Consider the following 23,609-nt stretch of genomic DNA (forward strand, 5'->3'; position numbering starts at 1 on the left):
GTAAAATAAATAAAAGATATATAAAATAAAGATGTATAAATAGAAGACTCTATTATTAATATAATTAGCTCAATAATTGTTATATATATATAATAATATTATATGTTGTATTGTGTATATATATACAAAGATAAGGAAAAGTATTAAAAATAAAGAGAGAGAGATTTGCATTTGATACTATCTCAATATAATAAAGATGGTTAATATTGCTATTAATATTATATGTAAAGAGTAATAGAAAATAGAGTTTAAAATACTTATAAAATAAAATAGGAGAAAGAATTGTAGTAGAAATATAAGGAGAATAGTATTTGATTGTAGCATAAAGAGGGAATATATTTCTTATTACTTGCTTCTGTGTAAGAAAGAAAAGAGAGAGTATTTTTATTTCTTGTTGTGTGTAAAGCCTCTTACCATACCCCCTATTTATACATGCATGGGGTCTTGATTTTCAACACATATTTAATATTTATTCTCTCTTTGAAAATATGAGTCTTACATGGGAATGGACATCCACGTTGCTCATTCTTATCACAACAATCGTTAAACTTTATTTCCTTTATCGATTCTAGGTTTTTTTAGATTCAAGTTAAATTTCAGCTTTTATTTTTCGTAATATAAATATATTTATCTTTTATCTTTTGAATGGACATATGCGTTTCAGGGAAATTTCTTTCCTACATTGATAACACAATTCTTGAGGCCTTTGGGTTTGACTTGACTTTGTCGGCAAGAGTGATTCTTCACGTTTAAAATGTCTTGGATACGAAGATCAATTCATTGAATATATATTGATCTCTCAAATTATTTTCAACAAAAGGTTCTCTACAATATATGTTAGTACATTATATTCTTTTCATAAAATTACCATTATATAGTTTAAAAATTCTAAACAAGAGAGTACTAATTCAGAAGTATTAAATTAAAGATGGTAAGATAAGAGGAAATAAAGAAATTAAAGTCAACAAGAAGTGAAAAAGTTGCTCCAAGTGGGTTATTAGAGCACCTCCAATGGTGAGTTTCTCTTTGACTTTTTTTTGACATATAGGAACTCTAACCATTGGAGGAGAGAAGGAGTGAGTTCCCGCACAAAGATCAAGGTAAGCAGGGACTCAAATTAACCAATAACAACTTGCCATTTGGCAAGTTATTATAAAAAAATAATAATATAAAATCTGAAATAATTAAATAATTAAATAATAATTAAATTAATAATAATTATAATAAAAATTATATTAAATAATTATATTTTTATTTAATTAATAATTTATATTAATTATTTAAATAATAATTAATTAAATAATTAATTAGATTAAATAATTAAGTTTTTATTTAATTAATTATTTATATTATAATTAATATTGAATATTATTTATATTATTATATTAAATTATAATTAATTAAATTTACTTACATTAAAAAATAAATTTAATTTTTATACCTTATAAAATAATTTTTAGTTGAGTTGGTTATTTTTATTTTTAAAATTTAAAATGCTAATGATATTATTAAAATTAGCAGTTGTAAACACAAAACTATAAATTAGTATAATCTCGAATTATATATTGTGTATTATTATTATATATGAATTTATTTAATATTAATATCTTTTAATAATGAATTATTTTTAAATTTATAAATTTAAATAATATTATTGAAAAAAATTAATTATATTAATTTTAAGTATTTTAATTAATTAATTAAGTGGGACCACAATAGGGACTAAAGTTAGTTCCTCCTAATGGAGAAGAGAGAGATGCTTTGAGTTCTTATTTATTGTTTATGACGCAAAAGCTGATGTGGAGTTACTTTTTATGACAGGTGGGCCATAAACAAGAACTGGGATGAGTTCCCTACTGGAGATGGTCGTAGTGACTCAGTGTAGAGGAAAGTGATTTTGTTTTGTTTCAGCTACCCTGAGTGGCAACCCTGCTAAACCTTCTTCAAAAAGCTTATAGAATAATATATAATGTTAATAAATGTTATTTAAGTTTATAATTCAAGAAATGTGTGTTATATAAAAATTAGAAATGTTTGATAAATAAAAAAAATTAATAAAAAATAGACTAATTTTTGTTATTGATTTTTTAACTATAATATATATATATATATATATATATATATATATATATATATATATATATATATATATATATATATATATATATATTCTCTTCTTCCTCATGCTCCTTATTTTTTAACATGACAAATAATAATAATTGAATAAGATATGCATTAATTATATAATAATAAATTAATAATAGTAAAAAGTATATTAATATTATTTAATTTTTTTTAACCAAAGATAGGAGACTCGAACTCGTAATCTCTTAAATGAGTATAAGGAGACTATGCCATTTGAGCTATAACTCATTGGCATTCAAATTGTTTTACTATTATAGAAAAGATATATATATTATCTATTATTCTCTAATATCATATCTATGCCAATTTTCAGTCTCTTATACACATAATTTTTTTATTTTTTTTTTCTTGTTCTATGTAGTAAAAATAGTTAAAATATATTTAATTTAATATTTATAATTTCACATATAATATTTATAATTTTATATAAATAATATCCATAATTTCATACTCATAACATTTATATTTTTATATATATAATGTTCATAATTAATAATTTTTTATGATTAATATTATCCAATTTTAAGATACGTATTTTTAAAATTATCTCACATGTGTATTAATATATCATATTTTAAATTATTTTAATATTTTTTAATTGATATTCGTATGTATATTTATTTATTGATTTTAATCTGTTCAATTAATAATTATATTTAATAATTTATTTTATAATTTTTTCATATTTTATTTTTATTTTATAATATATATATATAAGTTGCATAGTTGAAGTTATTAAAAGAGAAAAGGACAAATAGATTCTTAACCTTTTGATCCGCAGACATTTAAGTCCTTGAAGATGTGAAAATACATTTAAGTCTTTGACCTTTTCAAAACCTGGACATATCGATCCCTCATGTTCACTTGGGTCTGTCGGACTTATCGGAAAAATCAAACGTGACTTCTGTTGTACTGACCTAGTTGATACGAATGCATACGTGAGAGAATTTTTAAAATTGGACAAATTAGACTCAGGAATCGATATGTCCAGATTTTGAAAAGGTCAAGGATTTAAATGTATTTTTAAATCTTCAGGGACTTAAATGTCCGCGAACAAAAAAATTAGGGATCGATTTATCCTTTTCTCTTATTAAAATATATCTAATTTAACATTCATAATTTTATATGTATAATATCCATAACTTTAAACATATAACATTTATAATCCACGAATTGAAATTGATTTGTTACTATTTATTTTTTATTTTGCAAGTCATCATAAACCAACAATTTTTTTTATATTTTTAATTTTCAATAAATTGAGACTAACGAATTTGAGATTTTAGTTTTTTTTTTATAAAATGTGTTGTGTTAATTTAAAAATTTTATTTAGGGTTAATGATATAAGAATTTAAAACTTTAATTTAAAATAAAAATAATATAATTGTGAATGTAATAAATTAATAATAAAATAGAAAATTTTAAGATTTAATTCTCATAAAATTTAAATTGATTTTTAGATTTAAATCTTTTACTCTCTATTTTCTCTGATGTATGTTAATGTTTTTATTTTTAACACGTGTAATTAAGATGTATTGCCAATCTGATTCTCTCTTTTTACTCATCACTTCTACTCAATTTTACTATATAAAATATCATTCATGCCCATTTAATTTATCTCTTCATAGAGTTCAAACTTTAAACTTTGAATTTTACCCCAATTCTGGATTATTCTTCCAATACATTGGCATGTGTATTTCCAATGTTCAATGAGGATAGAAATATGTATACGTGGAGATTAATAATTAATAGTTAATCACAATTCACATGCGTGTATACGTAGTGTAGTGTTAAATGCATGGACGATGAAAATCTCAGTTTAATTTTGAACTACGAAAAAATTACTCTACTTAATTATTGGCCGTTTTCATTGATTACAAATTTTAAATTTACGATGAAACCAAGTTCATCATCATGTGTGCCTTTTCATTCTCAAATAATAATAAGACTTTTATTGTTGAGGCCTACTACACATATAAGTCTTTTTGACTTATAACCAAACAAAACACACGCATTACACTTTTACATTTAAGAGTAAATAAATGTACGTTATTTAACCACTTTCTCTTTCTAAAGCGCGCTACTCACCATGCATTATGAACGACTCTTCTTCTTCTTCCTCCATGAAAACGAGTTTCTTGCCAAATTTGAAGAGAATGGAACTTTAGAAATACACCTAAACGATTACAAAAATACACTCAAACGGTTACAGAAATTCACCCAAACGATTACAGAAATACACCCAAAGGATTACAAAACTACACCCAAATAATTTAAGAAATACACCCAAATTCGTTGAAGTACACCTTATGCATAATTCAGAACTCTTTCTCTTTCTTCTCCTCATCTTCTGCTGCTTCTTCTTCTTCAAAAACGATTTCAGAACTTGATGTCAAAAAACAATGAAAATCGAGAATAACGAAGAAAGAAAACAGAGAGAAAAGTACGTAAATGAAGAAGGAGAAAGAGAAGGCAAGCAACGAAAGAAAAGAAGAAGAAGAATAGGAAGAAGAACGTGCAGCAAGAAGAAGAAGAAGAAGGTGCAATGAAAACGTGCAATAACGATTGAAGAAGGAGAAAGAGAAGGCAAGAAACGAAAGAAAAGAAGAAGAAGAGGAAGAGGAAGAAGAACGTGCAGCAAGAAAAAGAAGGAGATGCAGTGAAAACGGTTTGAAGTGCGTTAATATAAATGACTTGTAAAGACTTGTATAAAAAACACTTGTCTGTAGAGAATTTCTCTTTATTGTTTTTGTTTCTATCCTGCTCCAAAACATAAGTCAGGTTCAATTAAAGAGGCTCAATCTAAAAAGATGGTATTTATTGACTATTCGACCTCTACTAAGAAGTCGGAGTCGACACCAACAAGCAATCAGCACTTATTTATTCAAATGAATAACTGCCTCCTTAAATCTCTTACTCACTTTTAGAAGAGAGATCCCAACATTCCTAAGATAAAGGAATGGTTATCCATCATCAGAAGTGAAACTATTTCAGCGATAGTTATTGATTCCTTCTCTATAAATACACTGACACCCTCAGGTAAACTTAAGTTCCAATACACTTAAAACCTGCTTAATTCTTTGTTGACTTAGGCATCGGAGTGTCTTGCAGGTACCACTCCCCACCTATTCAAATGCATTCGTACAACTCAGACAGCGGCTCCTCAGTGTGAACAAGTCAGATACCACCATCCTACATTGTTTGAGCCTTCTATCTGAACCCAATCATCCAATTTTAGATCACCCCAGTACCGTTTTTAACAAGTGTCATATTCTCAAAAAATTAATTAATTAAAAGAATATATATAAATCTTTATGATAAAGTTAAATTAAATTAAATTTATTGTTTTTAAGGCTGTGAATTAACTGCAATAATGAAAATAATGATTTCTATTTTCTGTTATTTTTTAAAAATGGATTATATATTAATTGACAAATACTTTAAATAAAGAGTAATTATTTAAATTCACCTTTAAAATTTTTAAAATTAGATACTTTGATCTTTTATATTTTAAAATACACAAAATAAATTTTAATATTTATTTTCGTTAGACAATTTTATCTTTCTCTAATTTGATTTTAAAAGTGATCTATAAATCAATCTTTAAAAAATTTTAAAATTTTTAAAATAGTTATTTCGATTAAATAGATCAAATTAAAAAAAAAAGACAATAATGTCGGACAAAAATAAACATTAGAAACTCAATATTTTAAAGAATTTAGCTACTATGTGTTATTACTATTAATAAAAAAATTTAAATGTTTTTATTTAATAAATATAAAAAAATTTACATTAAAAAATTAATTTTTTATATTTTTTAAAAAAAATTTAATTTATAAATTTAATGAAAGATACATAATAGATAAATTCTTAAAATCTGGATAACTAAAATGTGGGAATGGATTCTCTCAATTATTGAGTGTAAAGTGTGATTTCTAATTTTTTATTATTTTCTTTTTTATATTTATTTTTTGTTCTACTTATAAAATTAATAGTAAAAAATCACACTTTATTCTCTCGATTGTTAAAAAAAATTGAAATCATCCCTCCCTAAAATGTCCCACTTAAGATAACGATTTGGGTAATTAAAAGCATGTTTATAAGACCGAATTCCTACCTTGTCGCTTTAAGTTACTGAATCAGCAAATGAGAAATACAGTTAGGTTCTAGAAATGGAGGATCACTTTCGGGTTGAAACAATTGTGAAGTTCACATGGACCATAAAAAATTTCTACGAGTTAGTAGAATGCAGGGGGCTCCACTCCGAAACCTTCTTCACTGGGTCCTATGCATGGTATATATTATTTCAATTTATATGCATGCATGCACTTTCAAAGTTTTCATTCATATTTTTTTAATCTATCAATAACCATTTTTAATGATTCCTTTAAATCTGATTATTGTAGGCGGATTATGATAACCCCAAAAGCTGCCAACACCGGAAAAGGCTTGTCAATTTATTTGGATGCTGTGTACATTGCTAATGCCAAAACCAGATATGCTGGCTTCAAGTTGTCTCTAATTAATGAATTCTGTCGCAAAAAGACCAAAACTAGGACAAGTATATCTTTCTTAATCTTTTTTTTAGCAATGCTAAGTAATTTTTTTTTTAACATAAAAGAGATGTAGTTTATATTTTTATTTATCAGAATTTTACACATATAAATCGATATCGTTTATAGCTATATTTTTTTAGAATTTATACACATAAATTATTAAAATTTATTTGTTAAAGATAATTTAGTATTTATGCTGATTAAATAATAGCCAAATATACTAAAAATTAATGGTTTCTAAATTTTTTTTTGCCTCTTCACTTTCAATTGCTTGAAATCTGTGGTATCATGCTGTTAGCTTCAATTATGTGTACTATTCTTATGAATATAGGGTTTCCATTTGAAGCATAAATAATTATATTTCTACATGATTTAATTTGCAAATACTAGCATTTACCAGAGGATTCATATATTAGACACCGTGCGTTTATAGAATTTAATTTAATTTTCTCCAAATTTATTGTCATTATTTTATAAGTATGAATATATTTTATACCATTATTTTTACTACTTTTAATGTATGATTTTATTTTGGCAGAGAACAAGCACTTGTTCAGCTCAGAGAATGTTAAATTTGGTTACAAATCGTTTATATCTTCAGATGAATTTCTAAGTCCTAACAATGGGTTTCTTGTGGATAACACATGCACCATTGTTGCTGAGGTTTTTGGATATGATGATCAAAATACAGATACTAATGATGATAACTACCAACATGATGAAAATACAGATACTAATGATGATGAATCTCCTAAGGATAATGTGTTAGTGGATTTCAAGGGTCTATGCAGAATAGAAAAAGAGTTTGTTCAATTGTTGGAAAAAGTATGTTCAAGGCGTCCAAATCTTGTTGAAAGCCATAAAAAGAGGAACATGAGTCAAAAGTTCAATGAATGGTCATTCACAACATTAGGGAAAGTGTTGCAATTTCTTAAGACTAAGAAAGTGAAGGACATGATGAACGATGATGCTTGTAAAGAGCTTCAAGATTTGTGGGAGGAACTTGAGATAGTTAAGTTTGATGATTTGAGTTGGTTGAAAAGGAACATGTTGAATCTGCATTGGGTACCAAAAATTATATGGAGAAGAGAGGAATGAAGGTGAAAAGGCTTAAGGGTACTGTAGTTGCTCTGGAGGGTGAGGTGAAGAGCCTTAAAGAAAAAATGATTGTTGCAGGGAGAGGTCTTGAAAAAGCAAGAAGGGAATTAGTGAAAGAGGAAGAAGGCTATGTAGCTAGAGATTTGAATGATGAGCTAGCATGTGAAATACTCTAATAGCATAACATATCTTCTTGTTAACTCATAATTTATTATTTATATATCTTTTATATCACATTTTCACCTTTCTCTGTTGAACCATCTAATAATAAAGGTAGAAGTTTTTACTAGCTTGATTATCAAATATCAATGACAATTTTCTAAGCAATAAACGAACACATTATTATCACGTTGGTATTAATTAATTGTGAATAAAAATAATAAATTATACTGATTATATATCATTACTCTTTTTTTACTCACTTTTTCTACCAAATTCCCATCTCCTCCACTATTTTATGTCCCTTATTTTTCCCTGTCATAGTAAACAATTGGCCGCATCTTTTTTTTTTCTTTTTCTTTTTTCAGTTTTGATCACATTATTCTCATTAGTTTATACACACTAGGCCACTATATATAAAAATATTACTATTCTTACTTTTGAAGTGCCAAGAGAAAAACTTTCTAGACTCTTTCAATTGTTGTTATTAATTATTATATGTCGTTGCATTGAAGCACTCCGAAGCAGGTCGTATATATGGAGTTCAAACTTCAAATAAACTCTGAATTTTACCCAATTCTGGATTACTTTTCATATATATATATATATAAACTAATAACAACATTCTATATATATTTCAAATGTTCAATGAAAGATCGGATAGAAATATGTAAAGATTAATAATTAATCACAATTCACAAGTAGTGCCGTAGCCCGTAGTGTAGTTGTTTTCGATGCATGGGAAATGAACATCTCAATTTTGAACTACGAAAAAATTTCTCTACTTAACTATTGGAGGCATTTTCATTTATTACAAGTTTTCTATTTACGATGAAACCAAAGATAATTGCTTCATGTATTTATCAGATATTTTTTTCAAAAAAAAACAAGAGTCATATTTTCAATAGAATTATTAATAGTTAAGAGTATAAATATTTATAGTAAAATTAAAATAAATTAAATTTATTAATTTTTCAAGGCAATAAATTAAATAAGATGCAACGGAAATCATAATTTCATTTTTTTTTTAAACAAAAAAGAAAATTTGATGATTAGTTGAAAAATGTTTAAAAAATCAATGGGGGTGGCAATTATTCTCTTTTAATAATGGTTTATCTAAAAGGCATTGCCATTAATTAAAGGAACAAGAAATTAAAAGTTTACCTAAAAAAACGTTACATTTCAAGTATCAAGTTACGCAGCTTATTAGGTTGTTCCACTCACATATATAAAACAAGATAACCCCGAAGCTTCGCTTCTTAACAAAAGTCTTTACTTAATTATAAGGAAATGTTGAATCAAGAAGCAAACCTGGAAACAGTTGTGAAGTTCACATGGACTATAAACAACTTCTCTCAAGAACTGAAGAACTGCAAGATGCTCTATTCTCAGACGTTCTTCGCTGGTGCTAATCCATGGTACGGTGCTTGCAACTGAATAATTAACTCCTACTTTAATATTTGGAGTGCTTTAATTTTTTTACTTTTTTTTAATCATGTTTAGGAGGCTATTGTTATACCGTGAAGGTGACGACGACGAGGACGAAGATTACGAAGAAGAAGAAGAAAAAGGATTGTCAATTTATTTTGTTGCTGTGGATTCTGCTATTCATGTTGAGCGGATCCTATGTTGTTCAAGATTCAAGTTGTCCTTAATTAATCAAATTGATTGCAAGATGACGAGAACCAAGACAACTAGTAAGTGACCAACATTTTTTTTTAATTTTGTGATTTTCTATTTTTTTTATTTGCTTTACGCTAGAAACATGCATTAAACTTCTAATCTTTTTTAAAAGAGGAGTGTTAGTAGCCAGCAACTTTTATGTTTTGTAACTATTAATTGGTTATCAATAGTGTTTTTAATAGTATTTTTAATGGTGAGAGATTACATCCAATAGTGGGAGATTACTCATCTTTCTTTTAATGGTTAAGTATTGACCATAAAACACAAAAATTGCTGCCTCTTAGATTTTTCCTTTTTAAAAACAAGAGGGGTATGTATGCGAATATCATCATCCATATACTTTTCCTTATTGTTATCAAGGGCATGTTTATTTGATTGAGTGTAAATAACTTGTATGAAAATTTGCTTATAAGAATATCGTGGAATCATGCACCGATATAGATGCTCCGACGATGATCATTCAAAAAATCATATCTTATTATTCTTTTTTCATTATCAAAAATTTCAAACTAAAAAGGTCACCTTATAGCCGGAGAACTAACTATTTGTTAATAAATAATATAAATTATACAAAAATTTTATTTATATTTTAAAAATTAATTACTAAAATCAGTCATATTATATTTAATTTATTTTTAATATGTATTTTATATTTTTATATTTTATCAATGACTAATTTTAATATATCTATATTTGGCCCAGTTAAAAATCATATTGCTTGAAATTGTGATATATTGTGTTAAGATATGACTTTAGTTTTCTTTAAACCCTATCTGCCACACTGATAATACATTAAATACTACAAGACTAAGTCATTAATCTACTTAAGCTTAGTTACACAAATAATATTGATTAATCTAGTATTTATTCTCATAACCTACATTCAATTTTATATTATTCTTCCTAATTCACATTGTCACCTACCGAACTCCATAGCATGCATTCCCATTAATTCATAATGTCATTTTCATTACTACATTTTGAAGAGATAGTATTCAATAATCTTAATACAATTTATCGTCATCAAAAGAATTTCTTACCTTTAATTTGTTTTGTCATTTTTCCAGGTGATGATATCTGTATTGATTTCTTAAAAAGCCATGTTAGAATGGGTTGTTCATCGTTCATAACTTTTGACAAATTTCTCGACTCCAAAAATGGGTTTCTTGTAAACGACTCGTGCGTCATTGTTGCCGAAGCTTCTGTGAATAACAATGCCTCGCTTGGGAGCAGGTTAATAGATTTAAATGGTGGAGGGAAAATCGGAAAAGTTCATCTTGAATTGCTCGATAAAGCATGTTCAAAGCACCCTTCTCTTATTGAAAGCCTTATAAAGAGTAGCCAAAGGTTCATTGAAGGTGGATTCACAGCTTTGGGAAGAGTTCTTCATTTTCTCAAGACTAAGAAAATGAAGGATATGATGAATGACGATGCTGCTCGTAAAGAGCTTCAAGATTTATGGGATGAAGTTGAGAGAGTTGGATTTGATGATTTGACATGGCTTGAGCCTCATGTTAGATCAGCACTGAGTATGAAAGATTATATTCAGAGAGAAGAGGTAGTGACAAAGCTTAAGGGAAATGTGGTTGATCTTGAAGACAGGGTTAAGAGGGCAAAACGGGAATTGGAAATTGCTGAAAAAGACTTTGATAAGAGAGATTTGAATGATGCATTAGCTCATGGAATATCCTATCTCTAATATATGATACTAATTATGGAATTGTTTTTTTTTTTTTTTTTGGCTTACTATCTTGGTTGAAAGGAAATTACAACATTGCTATTTCTAGCTTCTAATGTATGTTCTTCTAATGAAATTAAACAACTTGCTATTTCATCCTTTAATTTCCTTATTGTGATTTTGTCTTTCTGAATTATATTATTCATTTATTTTTTAATGTCCCTACCTTATGAACGACCTTCTATAGGTTCCATTATTTTTTTCTTTTCAATTTTTGACTTTCTATAGGTTTTATTAAGTCCCCAAAATTTAAAATTAAACTCAATAAGTTTTAAAATTATAATTGGCTCAATTTTTTTTTTAAATTTTCTTACTATAAAAAAAGTTTAAAAAATTAATTAGGATATAAAGCCAATTTAGAATCAATTAGTTAAAAAATAGTTTTTATTTTTAATTTTAAAATTTAACAAATTAGGATAAAGAGAGTTGTTTTTTTTTTTTAGAATAGACTTATTTTTTAACTACTTAACTCTCTGTTTTTTGACATTGGTTTATATTTTTATTTTTTATCTTGAGTTTCTTAAATAATGAGTTTTTGTTAACAATCTAATTAAGTAGAGTGTAATATCGGAAAGAAATGAATTAAAAAATACAAACTTTTGTTAACAATTAAATTTATTGAACTTTGTTAATTAATTAATTGAGAAGAATTAGGTCTTTTATCTAATTTCAACTTTTTTGTTGGTGTTTGTCTTTTATTCATATTTTTTTGAGAGACCCCAATTTACCTTTACGTCTTTATGCATTAAACTATTTGGATCAGTGGTAATTTTTGTCAAATTGTAATAATACCACACTCTATTATCATTGAAAAAAAATAATTGGAATTTCAATGTATTAAATTGAATGCGTTCGAAATCACAGTGAATTTCTGGATGATTTATTAATACTTTTGATAAACCATCTAATAATAAAGGTAGAAATTATCACGTCAGACATATTGGGAAGGAATTCTCGCATGTCGCAAACTTATGCCAAAATGGTATTAAAGACGTTTATAAGTCCTAACCTCTTCGAAATTCACAACTATAATAACATGGAGATTAATTTCTTTATTCCCTTTCAATTGTTATTACTAATTATTAATATGTTGTTATATTGAAGTAGCTAGCTAGTATTGAGTTCAAACTTTAAACATTGAATTTGACCCAATTCTGGATTATTCTTCCAATACATTTGACCTATATTTTTCCAATGTTTAATGACAGATAGGGTAGGAATATGTATAGATTAATAATTAATTAATCACAATTCACAAGTAGTGCTGTAGTGTAGTTTTCAATTCATGGACGATGATTAAGATCTCAGTTTTGAACCACGAAAAAATTACTCAACTTAATTATTAGCCACTTTTATTGATTACAAATTTTCAATTTATTATAAAACAAAAAGGTCATTTCTTCATGTACTCATGCATGCATGTGTGCCTTTTTTATTCCCAAATAATAATAATAATAATAATAATAATAATAATAATAATAATAATAATAATAATAATAATCAAACTTTTATTGTTTTTATAAAGGGTTTAAAGCAGTAAAATTAAGTTAATTAATTAATTTAAGAATACAAATCTTTATAGTAAAATTAAGTTAAAATTAATTTTTTGAGGCAGTAAATTAAATGAGATGCAATAAAAAAATTAGAAATAATATAAAAAAATTATAATTAATTGACAAGTACTTTAAAAAAAACAACGGGAGTGGCTATTATTGATTTCTAATAATAATGGTTTATCTAAAAGGCATTGAGCCATTAATTGAAAGGAACAAGAAAAGTTTTGTATTGAAAAAAGAGTTAAATTCGTTACGTTTCAAGTTTCAAGTTACGCAGCTTAGCCTGTTCCACTCACATAAATAGATCAAGTTTCAAGTATATTTAGGCTCAAATTTTCTCAGTATCTTTACTTACAATTGTGGAAATGGAAATGGAGGATCAAAAAGGAATGGTGGAAACAATTGTGAAGTTCACTTGGACCATCAACAACTTCCTTGCTCAGAGATACCAGGATATCCACTCTGAGTCTGAGACATTCTTCGTTGGCTCTCATCCGTGGTACGTTGCTTGAAATTATTGAATTAGCTCCTACTTTAATTTTGGGGTTATTTTAATTTTTCTCAATGGCTTTTATTTTTTTATCTTGTTTAGGAGGATAGATTTTTCTCCAGACGACGATGAAGATGATGTCGTTCAAATTTGTTTGCATGCTGGGAATTCTAATACTAACTGGAACCAATATGCAAGTTTAAAGTTGTCTTTGATTAATCAGGCTGATGACAAAATGACAAAAACAAGTATAACGAATATTTTCATCCAAATATAATTAACCACCTATCCCATTTTTATTCCATCTTCATTTTACTATGTTGATAGTTTATATATTATTATTAAGGGTCATGTTTATTTGAAAGAGTCTAAATATAACTAGAGGTAGAGCGTGGGTCGGACATGATCCCCAAGCCCTATATATATAAAATTTTTGGTTTCTTTTTTTAACAAATTAATTATATAAAATAACAAAATTAAGCTAATGTTATAATTTAAAAAAAAAGAATTAATTTTATATTATTTTTTATCTTGACTTTCTTAGTATTTTGTTTCAGCAGCCGTGTAAATAATACTTAGAAAAATTTCCGGTTATTCTTTACACTAGGATTATTGTTGTGGAATCATGCAGGGATCAAATATTGATCTTCCGACTATCATCACTGCGGCAAAAATTATTTTTAGTGGCTTTAATACAATGGTCGTTATATCTATTATTTATCTTATATTTTTATGATAATTTTATATTCACGTTTATTATTATATGCTAAAATAATAATTATATAATTTTTATAATCTTTAAAAATGTCTTTACCTACTAAAATCTTTTATAGACAGACAAACTATAAGACAATTTAAAATATATTAAGAGTTATTTTTAGTACAGGTAAAAACAAAATAAAATAATAGCTGCTAAAAATAATTGTTTTGGTAGGTTCGTTTAAATAATTATAGCTTACTAAACTTTTTTTTCGTTATAAATACTATGAAGTATCACAATATATATAACAGGCAGGACACTAGTTAACAGTTTTATTTTTTATTTTTTCCTAACACCTTGGCGTGGTAATTAATAATAATTCCATTCAAAACTAAGAAAGTTAAAGATATGTTGAATGATGATGCTGCTTGTAAAGAGCTTCAAGATTTATGGGATGAAGTTGAGATAGTTAGATTTGATGATTACTGAGTATGAAAATTTATATGGTGAAAGAAGAGATGGTGACAAAGCTGAAGGGTTATGTGGTTGATCTTGAAGACAGGGTTAAGAGGGCAAAAAGATAATTGGAAATTGCTGAAAAAGACTTTGATAATAAGAGAGATTTGAATGATGCATTAGCTCATGGAATATCCTATCTGTAATTTAAGATACAAATTATGGACTTGTTTTTTTGGCTTACTATCTTGGTTGAAAGGAAATTACAACATTGCTATTTCTAGTATGTTCTTCTAATGAAATTAAACGATTTGCTAGTTAATTTCATCGTTTTCTTAGTGATTTTGTCTTTCCGAACTATATTCTTCATTTATTCTTTAATGTCTGACTTATGTACCACCTTCTATAGTTTTTTTCTCTTTTCAATTTTTGACCTCTATAGGTTCGATTGTTTTTTTCTTTTTAATTTTTGAGTTTATCTTCAATTTATCCCCCAAGATTTATAGTTTGGCTCAAAATAATTTTTAAAGTTGTAATTTACTCAACTTTTTTTCTAATTTTCTTATTAAAAATTAGTCTAAAAAATCAATTAGGGTATAATCAATTTAGAGCCAACTAATTAAAAAATAATTTTTATTTTAAATTTTAAAATTTAGGTTGATATTTGACCCAATTCTGGATTATTCTTCCAATAAATTTGACCTATATATTTCCAATGTTTAATGACTGGTTGAGTAGGAATTTGTATAGATTAATAATTAATTAATCACAATTCACAAGTAGTGCTGTAGTGTAGTTTCCAATGCATGGACGATGATTAAGATCTCAATTTGAACCACAAGAAAATTACTCTACTTAATTAGTAGCCACTTCTATTGATGATATAAATTTTCAATTTATTATAAAACAAAAAGGTCATTTCTTCATATACTCATACTCATGCATGTGTGCCTTTTTTATTCCCAAATAATAATAATCAGACTTTTATTGTTCTTAAAAAGGGTTTAAGGCAGTAAAATTAAGTTAATTAATTAATTTAAGAATATAAATCTTTATTTATAGTAAGATTAAGTTAAATTAAATTTAATTATTTTTTAAGGCAGTGAACTAAATGAGATGCAATGAAAAATTGAAAATAATATTTAAAAAAAAACTATAATTAATTGACAAGAACTTCAAAACAATCAGCGGGAGTGGCTATTATTGATCTCTATTAATAATGGTTTATCTAAAAGGCATTGAGCCATTAACTTTTTTTTTTGAAACAACATAAGCTCAACACACTAATGTGGAGCAACAAAAGAAACAACAAGAATTTCGTTAAAACATAAATCCCTATAGCTTCCCGCAACGCAATCAACCACCAATAGAGACACTCTCAGTCCATTCGTTGTAGCTCTGTAATGTCTTACTTAGTACAAAGTCCACCACTGTTTCCTGATGCTGAAAAATCCTAGCATTGCGTTCCACCCATATGTTCCAAATAACTGCAAAGAATCCCGGCAACCATTTCTTCTGCTCTTGTTTCCGCTTATGCCGACCAGTCCACCTCTCAAACATTTCCCTTACAGTTCCAGGCATAGACCAAACCTCCCCAAAAGACCCCACCCACCTGCACCATACCTGCCATGTAAACTCACAGAGAAGAAACAAATGCTCCACCGACTCTATCTCATTCTTACATAGTACGTAGAGAGTATCACTTGGTCTTAGAACTCCTAGTCTACTCAATCTCTCCTTAGTATTCACTCTACCAATGAGCACAAACCACCCAAACAACTCAATTCTTGGCGGTACCATCCCTCGCCAAACTGAACTTGTGAAACTGTAACTCGTTATCTCGTCTGACAGAGTTTCCGATTGTAGGACCTTCAACACCGACTTAGTAGAGAAAACCCCTTTACTATCAAACTTCCAAACCAAAGTGTCTTCTTTACCATCTGACAGCTTCGCTGGCCTTAGCCGCTCATGGAGTTGATGGACCAGTTCCAGCTCCCATTGAAACAAATCTCTCCTCCACTGGAAATTCCAGATCCACTCAAGTCCATCCCAAAATCCACAATCCCCTATCATCGATCCTTGCTGATTCGACACGGAGAATAATCTTGGAAAAGCCACCTTCAAGGGGCCCCCTTGCAGCCAGTTATCTTCCCAAAACATGATATTCCTCCCGTTCCCTATCTCCATCGCCAGGCCAGTAAGCATTTTGTCTTTTATCCTCTGCTCTTTTAAATTAAGATTGCATATGTCTTTCCAGGGCCCTCATTTATCTGGTAACTTTTGGCTTACTAGCATGACATCAGGCTTCAGGTTGTTGCACGAGCAGACAATCCTTTTCCATAAGGGACACTCCTCTTTAGAAAATCTCCACCACCACTTAAATAAAAGCGCTATGTTCCGTAGCACCGCATCTCCAACCCCCAGACCACCAGCTTTTTTTGGTGCCTGAACCAACTCCCACTTAACTAGCGGAAGACCATCATTACCATCCCCCTTGCACCACATGAATCTCCTTTGCAATGTAATCAGCTTATCCGCAACGGCCTTTGGCATCTTGTATAGACTGAGGTAGTATATGGGAAGGCTATTTAATACTGATCTAATCAGAACAAGCTTACCCGCTTTGGTTAGGACCTTCGCTTTCCAGAGGCTGAGTTTCTCTTCCACCTTTTCAATTACCGGTTTCCAAGTCTTTGCCAACCGAGGGTTCGCACCCAAAGAAATCCCAAGATACCTTACAGGTAACACCGCTTGCTTACATCCCAACAAACCACAGGCACTATCTATCCATTCCTGCTCACAATTCACCGAGATCAAACTTGACTTCTCAAAATTAATGCTCAACCCCGACATCAACTCCTAGCATTGAGCCATTAACTTAAAGGAACAAAAAAAGTTAGGTATTGAAGAAAGAGTAGCTAAGAAAAAGAGAAGATTGTTGGTAAGGTTTTTTTTTTCTGATTTCTATATTTTACTTGAAATATTTGCTGATATATAAGTAGAACTCTAAGCATTGTGTTGATTACTTTGGGGTTTCACTGATACTTGGCGGGTGGAAAGAGAATGGAAAAGGAGCAAGAAGAAGTAAAGGTTTTAACAACCAGCAAGTTCACATGGACCATTAACAACTTCTATAGTCCTCAGTGTTGGTGCAAAAACTTCTACTCCGAAACCTTCTTCGTCGGCCCCTATTCCTGGTATGTACTTACAACGATAGCTTTTTCTTCTAAGCATTTCTCACTTTTTCAAAATATTACTTTTAACTTTTAATTTCATTTGATTTTGTTTCTAATGTTTTCGATTTGTCAAAAAATTCTGGACCTTGACTCCACAAAGTTCATAACTTTAACTGCTTACAATATAATAATGGACGAACGAATATGAGTGATTTTGCATGTTTACTTAGTTATATAAATTTTGTTACCTTTGGATTCTTTTAGGCAGATAGCTATGATTCGTGGTTTTCCCTACATTTATTTACGAGTCTTATTGGTAAATCGGTTATATACTGTGGACATTGTTGGATGGAGATCTCTTAACTTCAAGCTCTCTTTAGTTAATCAACTTCAGGGCAAATCCACGATAATAAAAGGTATCGTTTTATTCATTACATGTGAGATTTATATAATTATTATTCCTTTGTCCTTTTGATAAATCATCTAGCGGCATTTTTTCTTATCAAACTTTATTTTGACCTATGATTTGTGATTTTGCCAGAGAGTGAGAATATCAATATTCGTCTGCTCAAAAAAGGAGTTGTTCTTTCCTTTAAAGTATGTTCACACCTAGTTTTTTACCACGAAAACGGGTTTGTTGTAAACGACACGAGCATTGTTGTTGCTGAGGTTTCTGTCAATGGTTTAGGACTTGATCATGATCAAAATCACCCATGTTCAGTTATGAAGTCCACTGCTTTATTTTTGGATTTCATGGGATTATGCAAAATCGAGAAAGACTATGTTCAACTACTAGAGAAATCATATTCAAAGTACCCTTCTCTTATTGAAAGCCATATAAAGAGAAATAGGAGCCAAAGGTTCAACGAACTTTCATTCACAACATTAGGGAAATTGTTGCATTTTCTAAAGACTAAAAAAGTGAAGGACATGAAGAGGTATGATGCTTGTAAGGAGTTACAAGATTTATGGGATGAAGCTGAAATTAGATTTGATGATTTGAGTTGGTTGGAGCCACATGTTAAATCTGCTTTGAGCTATTTTAAGAATGCATCCAAGGTGGAAAGGCTTAAGGCTAATGTGGTTGATTTAGAAGAAAAAGCTAAGACCCTGAAAGCAGAGACAATTGCTATAGATGCTGTTCTTGAAACAACAAAGAAAGAATTGGCAAAGGCTGAAGAAGGTTTTGTAGCAAGAGATTTGGATGATCAATTAGGATATGGGATAATACCCTAAACGCTAATTAAGATTACATATAAAGATATTTTTGTATTTTGCTTATTAGTTAAATTTCTATCATTCTGTAAACAAAATTCAGAACACTAATGTCTCTAGGACTTTATAATAATTCTATTATCTAGTATTCTACTTTTGTCAATTATAGAATGTCTAGTAGTGTAACTTGTATGCCGTATATAATCGCTAATGTTTGACCTATTACTTTTTTCTAATATAATCTAAACATATTTGTATTGTTGCGATTATATTTGCATTGTTTATGTTTATATTGCAGTGATTATATTTGTAGTCTTGTGAGGATAATTATATATCTGGTTACTATGTTTGTGCAAGGCAAGCGACTACAAAGTAGTATTAGAATTATGTGTATAAAATTTGGTTTTAGGGAGATTGAAGGGTTTAAATGAAACGATTAGGGATTTATTTTTGTTTGATATATGAGTGTTTTAGGAACTTATCTGTGTGATAGTTGATTTTCTTTGGACCGCTTGATAAATGGTTTATATCAGATTGTTTCGTTAGTGCTAAACGTAGCGGTGTCAAAAAGGACCAATTTGATTTAATTCTCAAATATTATTAATTAATTACTGACTAAAAATAATTAAGTATATTGGTAATCTAACATTTTTCTTATCTAAAAGGAATTGAGCCATTAATTAAAGAAACAAGGAAAATTTTGTATTGAAAAAAGAGTTAGCTAACAACGATGTTTATAACAAGAAAAAAAATTGAAAATAACAAAAGAAGTTATTTTTCAACTTTCATGTTTCGTAGTTTGTTGTTCCAATCACATAAATAAATCAAGATAACGCCGTGTGTATAATTCTCAACATAAGTGTTTTCTTGATCTAGAAATAGAATATCAAAAAGCAACTGTGGAAACAATTGTGAAGTTCATATGGGCCATCAACAACTTCTCTGAACTTAACTCAGACTTTCCTCACTTGCTCTTATCCATGGTACGGTGCTTGACTGTTTGCAATTGAATTTAATCCTACTTTAATTTTAGGATGCTTTAATTATACTTTTTTTAAAATCATGTTTAGGAGGATAGTTTTATATCCATTTGAAAATGAGGAAGAAGAAGAATGTGAATGTTTGTCAATTTATTTGGATGCTGGGGATTCTGCTCATCTTCCTGATGAGTGGATCCGAAATGCAAGATTCAAGTTGTCCCTAATTAATCAGATTGATGAGAAAATGACAGAAACAAAAGGTATATGATTGAATATTATCATCCATAACCATCTATCCCATTTTCATGCTCTCATCATTCAACTATGTAGATAGGTAGTGTATTAATATATATTGATAATAATATAATATGATGTTTGTTTGAGAGTGTAAATAACTTGTATAAACATTTCAACTTATGAATATTATTGTGGATCACCACTGTATTACCATCTCAGCTATCAAATATCATTATACCACTATCTCATCAGTCATCTCCTATCACTGCATCACCATTTTAGCCACCAAATACCCCTGTATCATCATTTCAGCCATCGAACACCATTGCATCACCATCTGACCAAAGTCTTTGGTGTAAGAAGGAATGAAAGACTCCAGTAAGGAGTTTGAAAAACAACAACTCAGCCATCTAAATATATAGACATCATACTTGATTGAGGCTTCAAATTATCTAAGGTTTCTTTTTGATATGTGATGTTGCTGTGTAAGATTTTTAGACTATATTATGATATGTGACATTGTTTTGTTTATGATATGAATCACTTTTGATGCTGTCTTCTTATATGAGTGGACCACTATTATGAGTTGGTGGATCATTTATTTTGTGATTATCTAGATGGCTTTGAATATATAATGCAAAAGTACTTTCTATATACCTCGTGTAGTCGTGTCCATAATTCAATGCATAATTTGTTGTGATTTTCTTTATATATGTATCATATTTTTCATACATATTAAATAACAAAAAAATAATATTCATTAGACGAAATTATTTAACAGAAAATGTATCTTCATTGCATTCACATTTTCAATTTCATAGACTATTACATTCTCATTATATCCAGAAACAGGGGTGAATAATAGGAGTGTTTATAGTGTGGTTTGAATCGGTTTTGAGTTAAAAATTCATCTGATTCGAACATTAATTTTACTTGCGGTACAGTTTGGATGGGATAATAAAAAAAAAAAAATCCGATCCGATCCGATCCAATTTCAAACCGTTTGGATTGGATTGGATTTATGGTTTTGTAAATTAAATAAATTATATATATATGATAACAAGTCTCAACATAAAATATTAAATAATTAACAATGACATAACAAGTTTTAACAATATTTTAAAAACCAACAACATAACAATAGAAATAAAATTATAGGTTAGTTAAAATAAAAAAATAAATCACATTCTAAACATAAAATATTTATTAAATAATAATAATATAGGAATAATATTAAAATATATAACAAATTGAACATGTTATAAGTATAATTGTAAATATAATAATAAAATAATAACATTATAGCACATTGTGCAACTGGAATTGTGTTGAATCGGTTATGAAAAGTAGATTCGATATCCGATCCGATCCATCAGTTTGCAAAAAATAGAATACAATCAAATCCAAATAAGTACAGTTTTAATCAATTTTTAGTTTGAATTGGATTGGATGAACGGTTTAATTTAAATTGGTTTGAATTTAAACGTCCATACCCAGAAATACACAACTAAGCCATAATCCCTGCATCCTTTCATATAACACAGCAACAATCAAAACACCAAAAGACAATATAACATAATTTGCATCATATTTGCTTCTTTACAATGTCTTTCATGCTACCAAGTTGCTCTTAGACCGAACTCATCTCATTACACAGTCTATTTACACAAGCATCTATTTGTCCAATTTTTATATTTAATCTCTTTAGCTCCACACTTAATCTATCCATCTTTTTTTCTTGTGCCTCCAATTCTCTAACCCTGCCAAAATCTTACTGTGAACTCATTAATCCATTATCTCCAGAAATTTTTTTTTCTTCTTTATCAATCCAATAAAAAAAACTTACAACTCATGTGTATAGGACAAGAAATGAATCTTTTATTCGGATTTCTTGATGTACTTAAACTCTGGGGAATGAGGGTGTCTCCGCAGAAACAACGAAATCTCTGTTCTTTTTGCTTCAACCATGCACTCTTCTGGTCTTCTTCGTCATCAACCCACTCAAAGAAGTTGCATTTTGTCGTCCTCCCATAAGCAACATACTTCCTTCCAGGGCTTGTCACTACTAAAGAAGACATGACAATAAATGCCTCACCACAAAAACAAAGACACCTTCTATTGATAAACTTTTTGGAGTTAGAGATTCATAAAAATAGTTGGCTTGGATCCATGAGTGTTCACAATCTATAATAATCAAAGAGAAGAGAAAAAAGGTTAGGGAGAGGCGATGAAAAGCTATGAACCCTATGAGTAATTTGTATAAAAAAATGAGGGTATAATAATTAATGTACTCTTCTTTAACGTTTTTTCTAATGTTCACTGTCATGAGGGACTTAATTGAAAAAAATATTAGTTTAGGGACCGAATTGAAAGGAAAAAAGTGTAGAAATCTAATTAAAAATTTGATGAAATTATAAAAACCAACAATATAATTAAACCTAATATTTAAAAGCATAAAAAAATGTAATCCAGCACTCCGTGTTCAATAATAAAAGGATAAGAATAAGTCTAAACTGATAGTAACCAAGGATATAGTTATACTGAACCGACCAGTTCGACTGAAAAATTGGTAAACCACTGATCTGATCATTCGGTTAGTGATTTGGACCGAACTTACAGTTGATCCGGTCAACAGTGGTCAAAAACCGTTGAAAACAAGCTCAGTTCGTGTTTGAAACCGCTACTGACCTGCGTGGGTCCACAATGCACTATCGTGCCGCCGAACCATCGAAGGAGGTTCGCATGTCCACTTCAATAATAGCAGAAATTAAACTCAAACCACTGTGGTTTACGATGCACCAGCATACCATCAAACCACCAAAGGAGCTCCGGATGTGCACTTCAAATTAAACTAAAAAATATTGGATGTAAGGTTTGAACACGGACAATCGGACATTGTAAATGCAACATCTCCTCCTTTAACGCCTTACGAACATGTTTCTTATTACTATATTGGACAAAATTATATTGTAAATCTTAAACGGATTTTATTTTTACTTTTATCTTTTTAATCATGGATTCACATAAATACTAAATTTAATATATTGATTGTGTTATGTTTTCTCTCTCTTTTAGTCATTTAAATTGAAAAAGTATTTTGTACTAATGACTAATATATTATCTCTTTTGTGTCATAAATTATATCTAAAAATGGATACTTGATTATTATTAATATATTTGTAAAAATCTGTATTCTTACTTTTTAATTTTAATTTTAATTTTAATTTTTTATATTTTTATTTAATTATGTCTGGATTAACTGAGTGAATTGAATCAGTAACTTACCGATTGACTCAGTGACATGGTAATCTAATTGTATAATTGGGTTAATTAATGGTTCAATCCTGATAACTATAACAAAGGGTGTATTTGATTTTTTATTAAAAAAATTAACTTTACAACTTAAATTATGTTTGTATA

This window comes from Arachis hypogaea, chromosome 12 (assembly GCF_003086295.3).
Source record: "Arachis hypogaea cultivar Tifrunner chromosome 12, arahy.Tifrunner.gnm2.J5K5, whole genome shotgun sequence".
In the NCBI taxonomy this organism is placed as follows: Eukaryota; Viridiplantae; Streptophyta; class Magnoliopsida; order Fabales; family Fabaceae; genus Arachis; species Arachis hypogaea.